This window comes from Streptopelia decaocto (assembly GCF_964273445.1).
Source record: "Streptopelia decaocto genome assembly, chromosome: 13".
NCBI lineage: Eukaryota > Metazoa > Chordata > Aves > Columbiformes > Columbidae > Streptopelia > Streptopelia decaocto.
The window spans coordinates 4,953,870-4,972,150 of NC_138668.1; the positions used below are offsets into that span (position 1 = coordinate 4,953,870).

The following is an 18,281-nucleotide window of genomic DNA, read 5'->3' on the forward strand; positions in this document are numbered from 1 at the left end:
TTGTATGAATCTGAATATATTCTGTATTGCTGTCAGCAACATGCAGACAGCTCAGAAAATTCAGAAGAAGGGCTGTGCTTGTTGAGAAATTGCTTCTTTGGCTCTAAGGACAATAATGATTGCATTTGCCCAGATTCTCATTTAATTAGCAGATTTCCCAAACTGGGCACTAAAGGATTTAAGTCCCTGTTTACCCCATGTGGAAGCATGTGGCTTTGCAGGGAGGCTGAGAAAGGCCAACTCCCACCGGAGTCTGTGCGAGTGGAGGGTGCCCAACCTCCTGAGACACGAGGCACGTTCTTACTTGGCTACTTAATACGGACTTAAGTGCTGAACATTAAACACACCTTTGTTAGAGGATGCTAGTCTCTATTTTCAAATTGATTCCTTTGAAGACCTATAGTTTAGAAGTGGGAAGGAAAATCGGTAATGGAGCAAAAATGACTGTGATTTGGAGATTGGATTGCATACAGTTAGAGCCATGCATCAGGGTAATGAGATTCAGTCTTGTTTGGTTACAAGCACTGGAGACAGCAGCAGAAAATGTGATCCACCGAGCCAGCTCTCAGGAAATGAGAAACAATAGAGTGAGGAAATCAAATTTCAAACTGCAGGGATATATTTATCAAGTTTTCCTTAGAATTTTTGCAGAGCTTTTTGGTGTTCTCTGCATAGCGCTTTTTTTTTTTCCTGTATTTTTTCGGTCAGCCGACATATGGCTGGCGGATTAGATCACTGTAAAGCACTGTTGTTTGTGACCTATTTGTTAATGCGGGGCTGGGGTCAGCGAGAAGAGATGAACGTACTTGTCATTGTTCATTGCTTTTCAAGCCCCATTCCTGTTGTCACTCGCAGACATTTGGAACAAACTCATTAGCTAATTAGTGGTGTGCTCGGCCCCACGTGGCGGTAGTTGCTGTGTGGGCGATATTCACATTATGGCTGTGGAACAGGCCCTCCTGGGGCCTCCTGGCAGTGGCCCTTTGCTAGGTAAGGTGGGAGGGCAGAGCTGGGGGGTTGCACCCGCTTTGTCTTTGCTGGGAGAGTCTCTCACGTGGCAGACATCGTGCTGCAGCGCTGCTCATCTTCCTCCTGCCCTCTGCCATGCAACAGCCCCTTGACTCCCACTTACTGGATTTGCTGCTGCCATCTGCTTTCTCTGTGTGGACTGTTCTGCCGCTGGAGCAGCTACCAGGGAGGTGGCACTGCCATTGGCTTCTGATGGTGAAGTCATTTTCTGAATAATGGCCTTGAACTCTGGCTCTGCCAACACAGCTGAAATGTTGTGGGCTGGGATTTGATAGAGAGTTGGGTCAACATCCAAGGCGTGGTACAGCCTGCTTGAGAGAGGGATGGGCAGTGCCCCGATGGGAAGTTTTCTGCACTAGCTCCTGGCTTTAAAATCATGTGACAAATCACAGCGACGTCCTGTTGTTAATTCAAAACAAGGGCCATAGATCCACTGCCAGGAGCCCTCTCTCACTGTGGATGTCCTCAGGGGACCATCAGAAGGGATGGTCACTTTGTAGCCTGGTGAAGCTCTATCAGTCAGGTACCTGACCAGTGCAGCAGGAATGCTGTGATTTAAGCCATTAACATGGGTGTAATAAAAAAATATTTTTAAAAGTGTAATTTTACTCGGCTGGCTTGTTTTGCTTGCACTAAGTGGCTTGATCTGGTTGATGAAAAATAGAGTTTTGTTGATACAGGCGTGCCAGCTGCAGGAGCTCTTTGCTGGGTTCATTGATTCATACGCTGGTGCTGTAAACGGAGACACCTGGGATGGAGCTGGGAATGGAGAGGAAGCCGCCTCCTGCTTCGGAGCGTTGTCTGCCCAGACCTGGAAGGAAGACAGGCAGCAAGAATGATCTTGTTCTTCCCGTTTTATTTTAACCAAGAGCTTTCTTCTTGTTCTTTAGAGCTGTCAGCACCTAATCATTAGGATTAATGAACGTGCCCAGAAACATTAGGTTTCCATCATTGCTGTTTTCTTCTAAAGAAAAAGGGGAAGCATTCTTTCAGCTCCTGCTGATAGCATCAGATGTGTGCCGATCCTTGATTTTTTTCACCCAGAATTTTATTCTGCCTAGCTCAAGGTTAACAGCTAAGCCGGCATCACAGATAGCTGCAGAAGACTTGGCTTCCCAGCAACCAGATGGTATTCAAAGCATTTGAACTTGCAGCATTTCTAAACGAGTTGCTTTTAATGCAGCTTACTTGGTGTTTCACTGCAGTCCACGTTCTTAAACCCTGATCCGTCTCCTATGGAGGTCAGCGGGAATTTTGCTACTGACTCCACGGGAGAAAGGGCTGGGCTGTAAGTTTGCAGTGCTTGGCTTGACCTTCCTTTCCCTGGAAAAGCAATACCTTATAAACTGGGTTTTGCTCTGAGTTTACTTTGTTTGTTATGCTTTAGTAAGGCAAGATTCCTCAAGAATTTGGGTTTTAAATGACCGGTAGCACTGCCCGGAGCCAACTGTAACACGATCACAGCCCTGCAAACCAGCTTCTCTCCTGACCCGCAGCAACCCTGGCTGTCTCCCCAACAGCCACGTCCCGTTTCCTTGAATTGTCTCATGGTTTTACGATGGGAACAAATACATTCAGAGTACTGACAATGAGACCACGAACCTCCCCCAGTCTGTGATCCCGGACACAGGTTTAGTTGTCCCCAGAGGGGAGGACGTGAGCTCCAGCCCACCCGGCACCTCCTGCCATGTTCACGCTGTTGTCTCCTGTGAGCTCCCCTTCCTCATCACCGAGTGTGTTGACCAGAAACCTCCCTCCCGCTACCCCCTGATCCATAAATGCTCTTATTTTGTACTGGTGGCCTTGTCGGGAGGGGAAAGGTGTGGTGACCGCACTGTGTGAGGTGGTAGGAGATGCTTTGGCGCCTGGTAACCAACCCAGGGCCCTGCTCTTGGGGGATCCCCTCTCCCGACAGAAAACGACGGCTTCCCGCCCCGTGTCAGTTTCCCCTTGGAGCTCTGGTCGAGGAGGGGGCTCCCCAAGCGTTTTCCTTCAATCAAACACGGCCTGAACAAGAGCCGGGCCCTTTCCCGGGGTGCTGCCTGCCTGCCCCTGCCCCTCCTCAGGCGGAAGCGCCGAGGGGCCGGCGGGCCTGGCTGTGAGGAGACCCGGCAGCGCCCGCCATGGCCGGCGGCGGCGAGTGAGGAAGGAGGGGACAGCTCGCTGCCCCCTGGGCGGGCGGTGGCGGCGGGGCCGGGCAGCGCGGGCCGGAGCCGCCGCTCCCCCTCCCCGCTCTTCCCCTTCCCCTCGCCGCGCCCGGGCCGGGGCCGCGCCTCGGGGGCGCGCGCGGCCGCCGGTTCCGCCTCCTCCGCCGCCTCCCCCCGGCCGCCGCCATGTTGGATGGTGCGTGTGGGTGTCAAACCCAGCCAGAGGCGGCAGCGGCGGCGGCTGGGCACCGGGACACCCCCTTCCGCGCCTCCCACGGCCCCTTCCCCGCTCCTCCCGCACCCTCCGCACGCAGCGCCAGGTCAGTCTGGGAACCGCGCGTTGCTTAGGGCGGGAGGGGAGGGATGGACGGACGGCGGCGGAAGAGCCTCCCCCCGCCTTTCCCCTCAGCGTCGGGGTGCGGGGTGGGCGCGGGAAGGGCCCCCCGGGGCTCCGGGCCTCCCCGCGGGCAGGGAGCGGGCCCGCCGGCCGGTTGCGGGGCTGGGGCGGCGGCCGAGGCCGCGGGGCCGGGGCCGGTGGGGCGGGGCCGGGGGGCGCCGTGGGGTGTGGGGCGGCCGGCGGGGCAGCCCCGGCGGGGGCCCGGGGTGGCCTTTGTTGTCTCGGCGGGGTGGGCAGCAACAGTTCCTGCCCGTCATGGCAGCCCGGCGGCGGGGCCGCGGCAGCGGGGAACGCGCCTCCGGGCCCCGCCGGGTCGGTGCTGCCGGGGCTGGAGGGGGGGACACGATCGCCCCGGCCCTTCGCCTCTCGGGGTGCTCCGGCCTGGCAGCCCCCGGAAGGGCTTTCGCCGCCGGCCGAAAGTTTGGCCTGCGGTGCCGGGCCGGGCGATGGGACCGGCCGCGTCCCTGGATCCACCTGGGGATGGCGGCCTGTGCCGGGGGGGTCCTGGCTGCGGGGGCCGCTGCTTCGCCCTGTCCATCACCTCTCTGCCGCCTCATGAACCTTAATTCTGGTGGTGTGGGATTCATGTTATTTATTTATTTTTTCAGTAACACAGTCCGTTTGGAAGATGTATAGTAGTGCTTTAATTGTTTTTAATCGTTAGTTTTATACATATATATATATTTTTTTTTAATCCCCCCCTCCCCCTTTACCTGCAGTACCTTTGATGCTACAGATTACTCTTGGATAGTCAATGTGCTGTATTACGTTAAGCAGTATTGTTGCTGTGAAACATATCAAAACAAGAATTATCACAGCTACCTACAATGGAAGTTTCCTATTTTAAAGCCATATTGATAACAATTGGTCTTGGTTTTATTTGGCCAATGGACATTATAATGCTTCCTCCCCCTGCTTCTTAAGTATGGCATCATTACTGATCTGAAAAGCTAAGTTATATTTAAAATTTACATCAATCAGATATGTTTATTTTTCTTAATCTACTAAGTATCCTGAATTATATGTGTACATTTTCAACAGGAGGCCTAAAATGCTTGTTCAGATTGTCAAGGTGTCTTGCGGATGTTATGGACCGTAGAGGCTGACTTTAGGAGTTCAAAATGCAAATCAGGCCACAGGATTAAGTTTTATTATTCTCTCTGCTGAAATACATGTCTTATGGTAATATGGAACTCTTGCATAATTCCAATGTGTTGCTGTGTTTTGTGCAAGACAAGGTCATAGAAAATGGGATTGTTAGGATGTAAAATATGGGGTTTTAGGATGATTTTTGATTATAAATACATTGTAATGTTATCTTTAGCAAAATGAAGCCTATTTAGGAAGTACTTCAAATATGTTTGTTTTGGCTGATTCTCGGATACACTATTTTGAACAAACTCATATACAGTGTTTTATCGTGAAGATTCAAAACTTTTGATAAATTTTATTTTATAAACTCGAGGTAATGGCAAACTAGCTAGATAGAGTTTGAGAGATAATCTTCCATATATTAAATATTTAACTGCGTTATCGAAAATTATCAAGTACAAACTAACCATGAGTATGCATTCCTGGAGACGAATTCTGATAAGGCTGAATTGATGGCAAGTTTTACTTCAGGAAGTTTGACTTACAGGTGCTGATTGGAACTTCCTTGATGCCATCAAGTAACTGTGTGACATCATCCCTCTGTGAGGATGGTTCTTGACTTTTACATGTGCTGACAAATGAAAACTAATATCTGCCTTTAAGAAATGAGATATAATGACATACTAACAGGGTGAGCCTCTCTCTTTAGAAAAAAAAAATAATGGACCTGTTCTCTAGGTAAGAGTTAAGTAGTGTTGGATAATATTTGGGCAAGAAAAGTCCAATCTGCGTGTTACCTGATGATCTTGTCCTAACAGGAGAAGAGATACCTGAGAGCTGGTTGTCAGGTGGCCTGGATGGTAATGCTCATGTTGTTTTTCACATCCATTATTCCTACAGTCATTTTTAATGAATAGTTGACAAACATCTTATGTCCAGTGCAAACAGTGCTGTATAATGCAATGAGCATAAATGAATTCAGCTCATACTGACCGCATCATTATTTACATAACTGGTTAATCATGCTAATTTTGTTCCATCTGTCAGCTGTTTGATTGCTTTAAAACTTGGAGCTTTTAAAAAGCCTCAAATCTTGGATCACTGCTGTGAAATGCCAAAGGCCTGATTTGTTACTTCATAAAAATGCTGATAGTTTTTCTTGATAGAGAAATTGGTGTTTTGTTTCTGTGGTTTTCTTTTTGAGAGAGAAATCATTAAATGATAATCTGGTTTAGGAGAAATACAGAGTAGTTATGATTTTCAAAATCCTGTTTTTTCTTAGGTCTCATATGTAGGATGGGGAAATGGCTATTGGTTTTGCCTGGTCTAGAAGAACATGTTACTCTAAAATCTTTATTTAATGACTGGTACTCAGGAAGCAACTTCCCAGTCTTCCAGTGCCATATTTGCAGAGTGCTAAACTGTCTCTTGGGATCCTGCTAATAGAAAATGAAAGGTGCTTGGTTTGTATGAACATCTGTAATGTGCTTTTTCCACTTTCCCTTGCTCTGATCTGTGCAGGGAAAGTATCGAAACGTACCCGTATCCTGCTGTCTTAAGTGCTTCAAAGAACAGCGGGTTTTTTTTGTGTATTCCAGTAGCCAGGCTGCTCATTAAGAAGGCATGAGACACCGTGGAGGAGAACAACACGTATGCTGTCCTCTCGAATAAAACCTGCTAGCTCTAATTGTAGGTCTGTTAGCACTGGTATTCTGCAGCTTGGTTACATACTGCTATGTGCTGAATAGTAGACCATAAAAAGTCCCAGAATTAATCAGTTTAGGTGGCTGTTACAGGATTGCTTTCCTGTTCTGGTGGGGGGAGGGGACTGGAATTTAGAATGCTTGTATGTCAGAATAAGTGAGTTCAGAAACTAAGCTCCAGGATGACTTTAGAACCAAGTGGTTGTCGCAGTTGAGCCTCTTGGTGAGTGGTGCAGGAGTCAGAAAGCTACAGAAAAGCTGGTATTGCTTATTTATCGTTTTGCTGATATTGGTTTTGCTTTTGGTTTTCAAATTTGGGATTTGGTTGACTTTATGTCCGTGTTCCAAACTAATGATAAAATTCAAAATAGTTAGATCATGCAGTTCTAAGGTGTGGGGTTTTTTAGGTAACTAGAGGTCATAGGCACTTTTTAAGGAGAGAGTAGCTTAAATTACTGAGATTGAGTTCCTTCAAACTATTATATATGTTCAGAGTTACCACAAAAAGTTAAATGCATGTAAATATCTAATAGTGAAGTTTATAGTGAAGGATTATACTAATTAGAAAATTGGTATAAAAGTATTTTGTGTTTTCTTATGCAGGGACCGGAGTTGGACTCGATCCTGTGAGTCCTTTCCAACTCAGGACATTGTGTGATTCTAGTTGCAATGTTTACCAGAATTTGGTTTGTAATTTGCTGTTGTGCATTTTTACATGGAAATATTACTTTGAATCACTATGCTTAGTGAAATGCTTTTTTTCTGCATAGATAAATTTTTAGCTCTCTTTTTTGTTATTTTTACAAAAATGTAGCTTAAAGATTGATCTCTGAACCAGTGCCCTGTACTGCATTAATTGTTAATAGTGTGTATATCTGTTTTCATGTCACCCAGGCCTGTTAACACAAATGCCTCTTACTAGTGCCTTGAGCTCACATTCAAGGTCAGACCTGGTCCGTTCACGCTGCCTGTGCCTTGGCTTGCGCTCCGACTTGCAAAAGCCAGCTCTTTCCAGGTGGGAAACACGAGCATGGAGCAGAGAGCCCAGGCACGCGCTGGTCCCCGCGGGCAGCGCAGCGCGGCTGGCTCTGGCAGCACCACTGGGTAAAACCAGTCCCAGCCCAGAACCTGACCCATGAGCTCTGCCTCGGAGGCTCCGCTTATCTGAGTTTTATGGTGGAGGTGGCTGGGTGAAGTTCTAACAGATCTCCAGCACTGCATGTCTTGTTGTCCTGATGTACACCATTTATTTTCACGTAGTTGTTCTTCTGTGATAAGGAGTAGAGCTCCCTGAGCTGCCTGAAGTAATTAGTTGAAATTTTTGTGTGAGACTTCTGCAGTTTTCTGCCACATTGCTGGCTGCTCCTGTCTTTCCTCCAAATGCTGTTATATTAATGTTGTCTGAGTCTTCTGTCATGTAACTATATGATAAAAATATACTAAATGTGCAAGGCATGAGAAGTAGAATAGTTTTGGGGGGTGACCCAGGCAGGAGAACACTTGCATGCAATTTGTTTCTGTAGAAAAGGTCCAAACTGTCATTTCTTTTTTAGACTTCTCTCTGTCTCCTCCTATTTTCTTGCCCTCATAAATTCCCTGTACTTTGCACATGTTTACATCTGGTTCAGTGCTTATTTGAATAGCATTCCTGGTTCCTCTCCCCAGTTGGGTCATGTACATCTTTCCTATGGCACAGATTTGATCACCTTTAGACCCAGTATTTTGGTGGATGTTCTTTTTCAATGGAAATTTCTGTTATGTCCCTTTCAGTAAAATATTCATCTGTGAATCATTCGCTCTTTTATGCTTACAGTGCTAGTAGTGCAGGACAATGAACAATACTTCTACAAATTAAGTAATTTTTTTTTTTTTTTTAAGTTCAGAGCTGCTTATTAGTTTAAAAATATGCCAGACACCTTACCTGGAGATGTTTTATGGCCATCCTTCAAGATGGAAATTGGAAGACCTGTTTTTCAGAGTAGCAGTAGTTACGGCCAATATTTGGGCCTGTTCTAGAAGTTATCTTAAAGATAGATGATGGAGTGTGAGGATCGGGGCTAAAATGTCACATTTGTTTCTCTAGGGAAATTCAACAGCCAGATGTTGCTGTAATCTCCCTGCAGTATAACTTGATAGAGACCTTCCTGCATTTCTGTATATGTCACATAATGAAATGCCTTCTAAAATCAAACTGATCCTTTTCATTATTTAAAAAACAGAACTCGCTCTGCATTTCTGTTTGTTGGGTCTGTTTTCTTTGGTTGAGTTTTGCCACCAAGAAATACCACAATGTACATTGTACCCATGCCAGGTAAAAATGTTGACATGCACCAAAGGTGCTAATGATGTCAGGTATTTTCTTTTACAGTTTTTCCTTTGCTCACTTTGAAATCATGTTAATTTCTAGACTTAACATCAATTTAGTAGTTTCTGAACCTTTACAAGGGCAATGGTCTTTTCATAGCTTTGCTAGAACAAAGACATTTTAAGAATCTTAATAGAGAATAATCTTATTACAACTGCTCCTGACTGTTTAAATCACTTCCTTCTACTTAAATAACAATCTGTCAACAGCTATTTCTTGATGGTAGTTTTTGTCAGATGCGTTTTATCCCCCTCTGTGTTTTTGTTATATATTTTTTCTGATTGTGCAACCCTTAGGTTGGCAAGCAATTTCTCTCTCAAACAGTTCTTCTGACTTCATTGGGACTAATCGCATGAGTAATTGCTTACTGGTGTGAGGATTGTACAGTTCACAAATAAGACCTTTGTTTGTAGGGCCTCATGGTCAAAACCCACTAAAATAACTGATATATACAGTTCTGGTATTCCTTAGGGAAAAGCAAAACAAAGTATTTTTAAAGGCAACTTCCTCCCCTGAGATGCAGGCTTGAGAGACTCCCTCAAACAGCTTTCCTGGTAGGTAGGAAATCTTTTCTCAAGTGACTAATTCTGTGTTGCTGACTGGGTGAACAGGCCCCAAGCAGCATTTTAGTTTTGTCATTCTCCTTATTTTTATTTGTTTTTTTTCCTTTTGGCAGAATTTCTTCAGCCAAATCTGGTGACCCCATTGGTGTTGCAGCTCCCTTTGTACTAACTCTCCACTCTGCTTGGACAGGGGTGAGGCTTGTGACAACAGCAGGAAGGCACAGACGTGTGATCTAGCCTGTTCTCTAACACTATGAAATCAGCCAAAATTGAAGATCATTAATAAATCCTCATCCTTCAGTTCTAAATAGAACTATTTCAGTATGCCTGCCTGTGCTCTGATGGATGGTTAAGCAGAATGTACTCTGTCATGTGCTATATGTAAAGGAAAGCACTTGAATTATTATTTGAAAAACAGAAATTTAATAGTTTTAATTATTCAGTTAGCTAATTAATCAGTAAAACACCCTACCATTTTGTGACACTGCTGGAATGTGAATAGGAATGTCTGTTTAGAGAAAGATCTGAATCGTGCATTTCCAGCAATATTCAGATCCAGGGAAGATCTGGTGAGGCTTTAAAATGGCCCTGCCCAGGTATTTAATCATTTGATAAAAACCTCTCTCTGTAATGACCGTTTGAAAGCATAAGACTTGCATCTGTTCTGTTATCTCATGAAATATTTGCCTTCTGAGCCCATCCTGGCTTATTGCATGGTTTTATGATTGCTTCTTGTAATATTATGCTGCTTGCAGTGATTTTTTTTTTTTTAAGGGCTTGGAATGCTTATTACTGATGAGAAGTGTTGCTATTTTTTTGCTGCTGTCGTTGAGCAGAGTTCATTAAGTTAAACTTTGTCTACCAATTTAGGAGAGTGTTTCTCAGAAAGTAAAGATAATGCGTCATTGGAATGTTTTTAGATAGATAGCATAGGGTTGACACCAAGTACTTTTCTTAGAAGTAAGCAAATGCAGATCAGAAATCAATATTTAAGATTGTAGTTTTGGGGAATCTCTAGAACTTTCTTATGTATATTTTTAAAGCAGAAATTTCTACATGCTACTCAGAAGAACAGGAAGTCTGTTTTTGCACTGGACTATAATTATGCAGCCCATGTATTTTATACTTTTTCAGCAAAGCAACTGCTTTCTGAAGGTTTTAAAAGATTAGTACTCGGGTGGCTCCTCTGAAAGATATTTGTGTTTATGTGTTTCCTCATTCTCTTGGGAAGATTTTGTAAGTAAGTAAAATAAAGTAATATTTATAATTGTTTTTATTTACTTGGTTTTCAGAATTCTTAAATTTTAGAGACGCTGAATTATAAAAGGTTGTGTGACAGCAAAATCGCTCTTAAACTGTTTTATTGCAGAGAAGCACTGAGGTATATCATCAAAGGATGTGAGGTTTTTTTTCAGTCTGCAAAACTGCTTAAGTGTCGCATTTAAAATTTACAAATCGCTGACCCCTTTGTGAAACACTGAGACACACTGAAATGTCTGGCTTTTTTTTTTACATTTGACTACCTAGTGAATAATCTCCTTTTGCCTAACTGTCTGGTTTAAGCACACTGAATAGCATAATTGACATTTTGGTGTCTATCTGCCAACTATTAGTGTCTGCATATATTTAATTTCACAACAATACAAACATATGATGTCTCCAAGAGAGTATTTACATCGGCTTTAAAAGGCAGAACATGTTCTGTAATTGCAGACATGCGATGCTGGGGAGGGCTCTGTGTGGTCGGAGCTCTCTTGTTCTCTCCATGTTCCAGGCTGCTGAAATGTTGAAGAGGTGAAGAACAGCAGGATACTTTTGTAGATTGTCTTCATTAGACTGTTTTTAATAGGCTTTATGAGGGTTTTCTGTTCTGCAGCTTATGGTCTAGATGGAGCAAAGTATGGAAGCACGTACTTGACTTTGAACGTGGGAGGGATCTGGTGATCTGGGACTGGTCGTTGACTTACAGTCAGTGTGGAATACACCACATCAGGTTTTAGTGCTGTTAGTTTCCCAGGTGTAAATGCAAGAAACATGCTTGAAATCCGGAATGCAGAGGGAGTTTTGTTTATGTACGTGCTGCCACGAAATTGTGTCTGGATGCCTTGAGACAGAGCCAGTTTTTAATTTTTTTTAAGTCAGCGTGAGTAGTGTATATAATACTATAGTGCTTTTTCTTGTCCATGGAAATGCTGATTTTTAGTTTTGTTTTAAGAAGGGATTTCTTTTTCTTATTCAGAAGAAAAATGAACGTTAGAGGTGGATGAAAGTCTGCGCCTTTTTTTTTTTTTCCCTTTTTTAGTTTATGCTTTATAGAAAGGCCTGAAATATCCCACCAAACTTTTTGTCTCACAAATTCAAAGTTTAGAAATGGAGCTGTCGAAGGTGGGGGGGTCTGGAGGGACCGAGAGGAAGGAAAGGGGAGAAACACACTGGTGCAAGTTACCTTGGTGTCAGCACAATGTGCTTACAGTGGCACTTTTACCAGGTAGCAGAACTGGTAAATTATAGATATATGTGTGCCTGTCTGTGTACAACATGTATCTATGAATTGGAGCTTTAGGTGACCAAATTTATTAGTGGTAATGCTGTTGGCACTGGCAAAGCCTACATTAAAAACACATTTTGTGCCTATCAAGCTTGTGCAACAGATGCATCTTTAAATGCTTCCATGAATCTCAACTCTCTTTTGTCAAAACGCCTATTTTAACTATTCTAATAACGTGTGGTGGCTTTTGCATTTTCTCCTTTCATGGGAAACCAGAGTAAAAGAGAATTAAGGCCCGCCTGCTGCTTGCATGCTGAACAGATGCAAATAAGAGCCCCATCCCTCCCGATTGCATCCTCTCTCCTCCTGGCTTTCTACATTGTTTTGATTAAAGTGATTCTATTGCCAACTCCCAGCCCAGAGGGCAGGTGAGAGGGGAAAAAAAAAATCCGTGATTACAGCTCAGTGATTAACATATCTTTTTGAGTTTGTAATGTCATCATTTCACAGAAAACAAAGTTCCAGGAGCTTCACAGAGTATAGGGTTGTCAGAAAGGCAAACATCAAAGCGGAAAGAAAAGAGCAGTTTATTTAAAATATAGTAGAAAGACTTAAAACATTCGTGCTAACCTATGAGAGCTATTAAAAATTAAAAAAAGCCTTTGAAGCTAAGCATTAAAGATTTAATAGTATTAATTGAATTAAGCCGTGGGAGTTAAGGATATGTAGACACATGTGTAAGTGTATGTATTCTAAGACATTTTCCATATTAAGGAAACTATGGTATTGAGAGTTGAGTTAATTGTGCTCGGTTTGTAAAGGCTACCTTAACAACAACATTTTTATTCTTGGACTTAATTAGATTAGGTACCATTATAACTGAAAGTGTAAACGAAAGTGCCATATACTTACTATTATTTTATAAACTGCAGTGAAGCAGAGAAGACCAGACTAGACATACCTAAACATGGCAAAACAAGCAAAGTAGTTTCTAATCTAGACTTTGGTAATAATTTTCTTTCTTTATATTATTAAGTTTGAATTTTTTTTTTAAGAGTAAATACCTTTTTCTTTCACTGTTCTGAGAACAATGACTTCATATTGTTATACTCCATAATACGGTTTCTTCACTCTTCTTTTTACCCCCTATGCTCTGCCTGTATTCTCAGCCCCAGGTGTGGGCTTTTTTTGGTGGTTACACTTTCATCTTAGTCCATAATGTATTTTCTCTTAAGACTGATTTTGGTAGCTTTTAGCTTTTCTAATGTATAGAACTCAACACTGTCAGGAAGACTTCTTGCTGGAGAAAGATGATGGTCCCTCCATAGCTTTGTAAACAGATAACAAAAAAATCAAAGTCAGGTGTATGTCACTGTAACAATGGCAGTAACCTCGTGTTGAGGGAACAATGTGTGGGGTTTCTTTTGTTGTTTTCTTTCTTTGCAAATTGAAAACTTAAATTAAGACTTAACACATTTGACCTGGATGTTAACAAGCAGGGGAAAGTCAGGGTTTGCAGAAAAATGAGCAGTGAAAGCTTTTTGCAAGTGGCTTGGGTAAGGAAGCTGATGTCCAGAGGGGACCAACATCAGACAGGATTTGATTGTCATGGAAATACTTGTGTGTAGACACACCACCAACTCTGTCAGAAGGGATAAGAAAATTGAGGGTGATCTTAATACATTCATTTTTCCTCCTTCAGGAAGATGGTTGCTTACAGTGTAAGGTGAGTTGTTTGAGCTATTCTTGCTGCAAATGTAGTTACTAAATGATTCAGAATGATACTGTACCCACACATTTTAGCAATATTGATGAATTCATAATGCTTTCTGTTAGCTGATGGATGTTAATGGGCTGGAATTTCTTCTGTCCATTTGGACTAGATGGAATGCTCTTGAAAAAAAGATCAGAAAAATGGAGCGGGTGAGTTTTTAAGTCACTTTCTTGTTCTGTTTAGAAATCTAAAGAGAGAGAATATTTGTAGTGACTTGCATTAAAACAGTGGTTAAAGGAATAATCCACAGCACAGGGATACCGGGCAGCTATGGGAGGTACAGATAGTAGTAGTACTACACAAGGGATTTATTTGCTGTTGGTTTTTTTATATGTCTCAAGCTGTAATCAGCTGCTTCAGAAATATCAGAGTCTTGAGGCATGTTTACACGTGGTAGGTATTGTCTTCTCCAGCTGGACTCTTACAAGGTGCGTGGAGTCCCAAGGACACGTATGGGGCTGCTGGATGCAGAGTCTCAAAGCCAAGAGGGTAAAATGTGTTCTCTGCAGGAGCTGCCAGGAGGAAGATGACCTTTAATAATGGAACAGGCACAGATGCTTTTTAGTAATGAGTCTTTGTCATCCTCTGTGAGAAGCGCAAGCTAACTCCCACTCAAATAATTTTCCGTCTAAATATCCAGAATAGATAAGAGAGTAGGTAGAATATTACTGCTGAAGGATAGATTCAGAAAACCTGAGGAATTGTTACAATGACAACTGAAAATTTCTGTGTATATGCATGGGAGAGTGTGGGATTCACTCGCATCTTCAAGCCAGATTTTTTTTTTTCCTAATTCTGCAAAAATCAACAAAGTAATACTAAACCAAAATAATAACAAATCTTTTCATTTATGAATAGGGATGACTCTTTTTAGTGCCTGAATGAAGGAATTAGAAAAATTTAGGTACATAAAGAGGAAAAATTCTTATATCAAATGTGCCGATTTTTTTTTTGTCTTTTAATGGTTCATTCCATCAAAGATAAGCTTAAGAACGTAGCTCAAAATCAGAAACTGGGGCAGCACAGAGGTAGACCAAAGCAACCAGCAGTGTTTTTGGGTGCTGTTTCATGGGAACTGTAACCCAGTCCAAATCCGGGCTGCTGGTGGCAGGGTTGGGGCGTCTCTTCCTCTGGCTGCGTGTCCTGTCTGCCCACAGCGCTCTTTGGGGTGGAATTGCTGTTCTGCCGAGGTGGTCATGTGAGGAACATTAGATGGCTCTGTTAGGAAGAGGGGAAAGAGGTAGGGTTGTTTGGAAAAGATTTTGGAAACTATGTGGTGTGTATAGTTCCAAAAGATAAAGATATGGAGGAATAAGAGGGAAAGCTGAACAGCAAGTGTTACAGGACAGGTGGCTAAAATCAGTGTGAAAGAGTTCAAGGCTTTAAGATGTTAGCCAGTTTTGAAAGACTAGAGGACCCAATTTCCTTTTTTACTATGCTGTCTTCAACGTGAAACAAAATGTATTTGTTACTTTTACTAGTAGCTAGGCAGTAGTATATTTCCCAGAAAACTCGCTGCAGTTCTTGCGCTGTTACCTGCTGAAGACAAGCCCCAGGTCTGAACCGTCATCTTTAACTTGACCACCAATTTGATCTTTCAAGGTGCAGCTTTACATTTTGCACTGTGAAATGCAACTGTAGATGACTGTGGCTGTTGAGATGAGTGTTACTTCCCTTATTTGTGGTGTACTTTAAAGTAATTAGAGCGACCTTGGGATTAATTGGTTTGGTGACCTGATCTGTCAGAAAGCCCAGCTATCCATCTCCCCCTCGCCTCCCACGGTTTGTCAGGTCAGCTCACTGAACTGATTCTATCTCGAGATCTGGCGTGAGGGACGGGGAGGTGACAGGTGACAGCAGAGCAGGTAGGAGCAGGATGTGTCCTTTGGTAGCAGCCAGCTGAGGATGAAGTGTAACGTGAAGCCTCATCCTCGATTCCTCTCTGAGCCTGACTGCCGAGCATTTGAGCCTAGTGTAAAACCCTGGCTTTGGGCCAAAATGCTCCTCCAGCAGGGTGCATGGAGGATTTTAGGATATACGTTTCCTGCTTTAGAATTTTATAGCAACTTAATTAGTCATGAACACACAACCACATGTAGCTTCATTTCTGAGGGTTAAAGTAACTTTATGTTAATCGTTACCATTGATAGTTGAATTAAGACCATGTGGTGACTTTTCAAGATGAGTGTGCAAGTGTGGTGTGCAAGGAATGGTGCTCCAAGTTTTATGCTATGAATGTAGGTAGCATAATAAATGAGTCTCCTGTTTCTTTACAGGCTTGTAGTTTGTGTTAGCAACAGCACGCTTAACAATTTAAATGGAAGAAAATAGTGTTTTGGATGTGTGGAGAGATATGGCTTTGTTCCTTGAACAGTCCTTTTCATTAGAGATTCAGGTTGTAAAGTAGAAGTATTTAATTAGTCTCTTAGCTTCTACCAGGAGTAACATGGAGAGTTAAAACTATTATTTTTTTCACCTAATCTTTGTCATGATGAGCATTTGCCTTTGGCCTACTGAATTTATTAATGTGGTTGTCTGTCTGGGGTGTGTAGGTGGATAGAAAACTGCTCATGGTGACGTCTGCTTCATAATAATAAAGTGCAAAATGTATGTAGTTAATGAAAACGTTGGGTAATTCTAAGTAGCAGGTATCTTCCCAACACACCTGGTCTCACACATGAGCGCAGATATATGTGGATATAGTGGCTCTTGTCAGTTTTGAATTTAAAAATTGCCATTGTATAAGAAAATGATGTGGCTTAGAGAATGTAGCGAGTGTTTTACAGTCTTGCAGGCTTTTAGGTTTTATTATTTGCAGTTCCCCCTGTGTTCAGGCTGATCTATCCAGGCTCCGAGCTGTTGGGAGATAAGATCTAATGACTTCCTTTTGGTGGTTGCCTGTCACCCAGTAAGCAGCCTAGGTGACAAGGCTGAATTTTTCTAATTAGTAATAGATTTTAAGATGCATTCTTTGGCAAGAAGATCAGGTATCTTCCCCCTTTCCAAAATGAAAATACGGAAGGAGAGAAATGTCTCCTACTGTCTTTAATTCAGTGGAAAATGCTACTCAAATATACCTGGTAAACTGAATTTATTTCAGAGTTATACCTTTTTGTTAAGGCACACATTAGGTGACTATTTTTCTACTCTGTTTGTGAGAATAAAAGACAAAGTGCTTTCATTCAAGTAGGTAATCCCCAGAGAACAAATTCCTTTTGAGAGTTTGGGTAGGTATTTTCAGGGCTGTGTTGGATTAATTTGCATTTAGAATTTCTGGTTCAGTGCATAATGGCTTGACCTTACAGTGTTTTGTAATTCTGCAATATTCTGTTATTCATTATACACCCAGTACTTGCTGTATTACTAATGAAAAATAAACTGAGATCTGCGTGAAATGCAGGTAGTTCTATCGATGACACTTGACCCAGCCATAGGAGGAACATGTTATTTTAAAAGAGGTGTTATCAAAGCTTGTAATCCTAGAATTAGGCCTCCATAGTGGGTTGAATTTGGATGGTTTGCAGCACTTTAGAGCGTATTTGCAGCTGCTTCCCATGCTGTCAATAATTCCAGCTGCGTTATGGACTGCAAAGTCAAATGTGACTGCGAAAGTCAAAGCACTGGCAGCTCTGGCTTGGTGGGTCCCCAAACCAAGTGGCCAGATGAAAGATTTCTGCTCCTTGCTCCCTCTTTCTGTAGGCTCTGTCAGTAATGAGATAAGCTCTCCACTGAGCTCAAATACTGCCCTGGTAATTTAAGTAGACACATAGTAAGCAAAGGTGTTAGAGAGAAAACTTAAGCAAATTTGTGTGTCTAAATCTATTTTATGGCTAAGTGGCTGTACAAGCTGGAGTTAGTTTTTCTCTGCAAATCTTGAGGCATGACTGTAAAATCAGTGTAGAATCTAATCTTGGGATTCATGAATATGCATAAATTTGAAGGAGAATTATCTTTCAGTATTAACTCTTTAAATAAAGAAATAATTTGGCCACCTGCTGTCTGTGAAAGCTGACCTTGTTCTCTCATTTGTAAAAGGGAGTGGAAAGCTTCCAAAACTTTAAATTTCGAACCATTTCCTCTTCTCAGAAATAACACTGAAGAAGACAAGCATTTAAGCTGTGAAAAATGGAAATGAAACCTTTCTTCTGAAGTTAACCCTGTTCTGCAAACCATTTGCCAATCTGTATTTGTAACTCATTTCCTAAATAACTTTGAAGGTTGAGGAAGGGCATTGATGGTAATCTCAGTGTCTTCGTTTTACTGTCTTATACACATGAATTGCTGTTTTATCTGCTGTACAATAACGAGAGAGGGCTAATAAGTGTGCTGCTTGTTGGCTTCTCTGTACAGTGCCAAGCTGCTTCGCTTCTCTGAGCGCTCTGCTCCAAGTGACCGCTCTGTACAGTTGCCCTTTTTCCTGTTTGGTTTTGGGAACAATGTTTGTATTACAGTAGGATATTATACGGTGGGCAGTGTAGTGATATCCTCTGGTCATCCAGTTGTTCTGCAAGAATTATTTATGAAGTGGGGGGGAATGAAATAGATTTCTGTAGCACTGTGGGATCCAGTATAAGAAAAATGCCTTTGCTGGCATTTTTTTTTCCGGATTATTGTATTGACTTTTAAATAAAGGCTTGTGCTTCATATTTTTTGTCAAAGGTTTCTGGTTCCTGTTTGTGGAAAGGGAGGCTTTCTCAAAGCATGGTGGGTTTGGGTTTGTACA

At 42.5% G+C, this 18,281-nt stretch overlaps 1 protein-coding gene across 2 annotated transcripts in view; it reads left to right on the forward strand.

Moving 5' to 3' along the window:
- Positions 1 to 3,143: 3,143 nt before the first annotated feature.
- The window catches only part of EPN2 (epsin 2), a 45,565-nt gene continuing 30,427 nt past the window's right edge, over positions 3,144 to 18,281 (forward strand). For both annotated transcript variants that reach the window (XM_082064849.1, XM_082064850.1), the window contains exon 1: positions 3,144 to 3,496. The gene's annotated coding sequence lies outside the window, so the exon portion shown is untranslated. The remainder of the gene's footprint in view (positions 3,497 to 18,281) is intronic.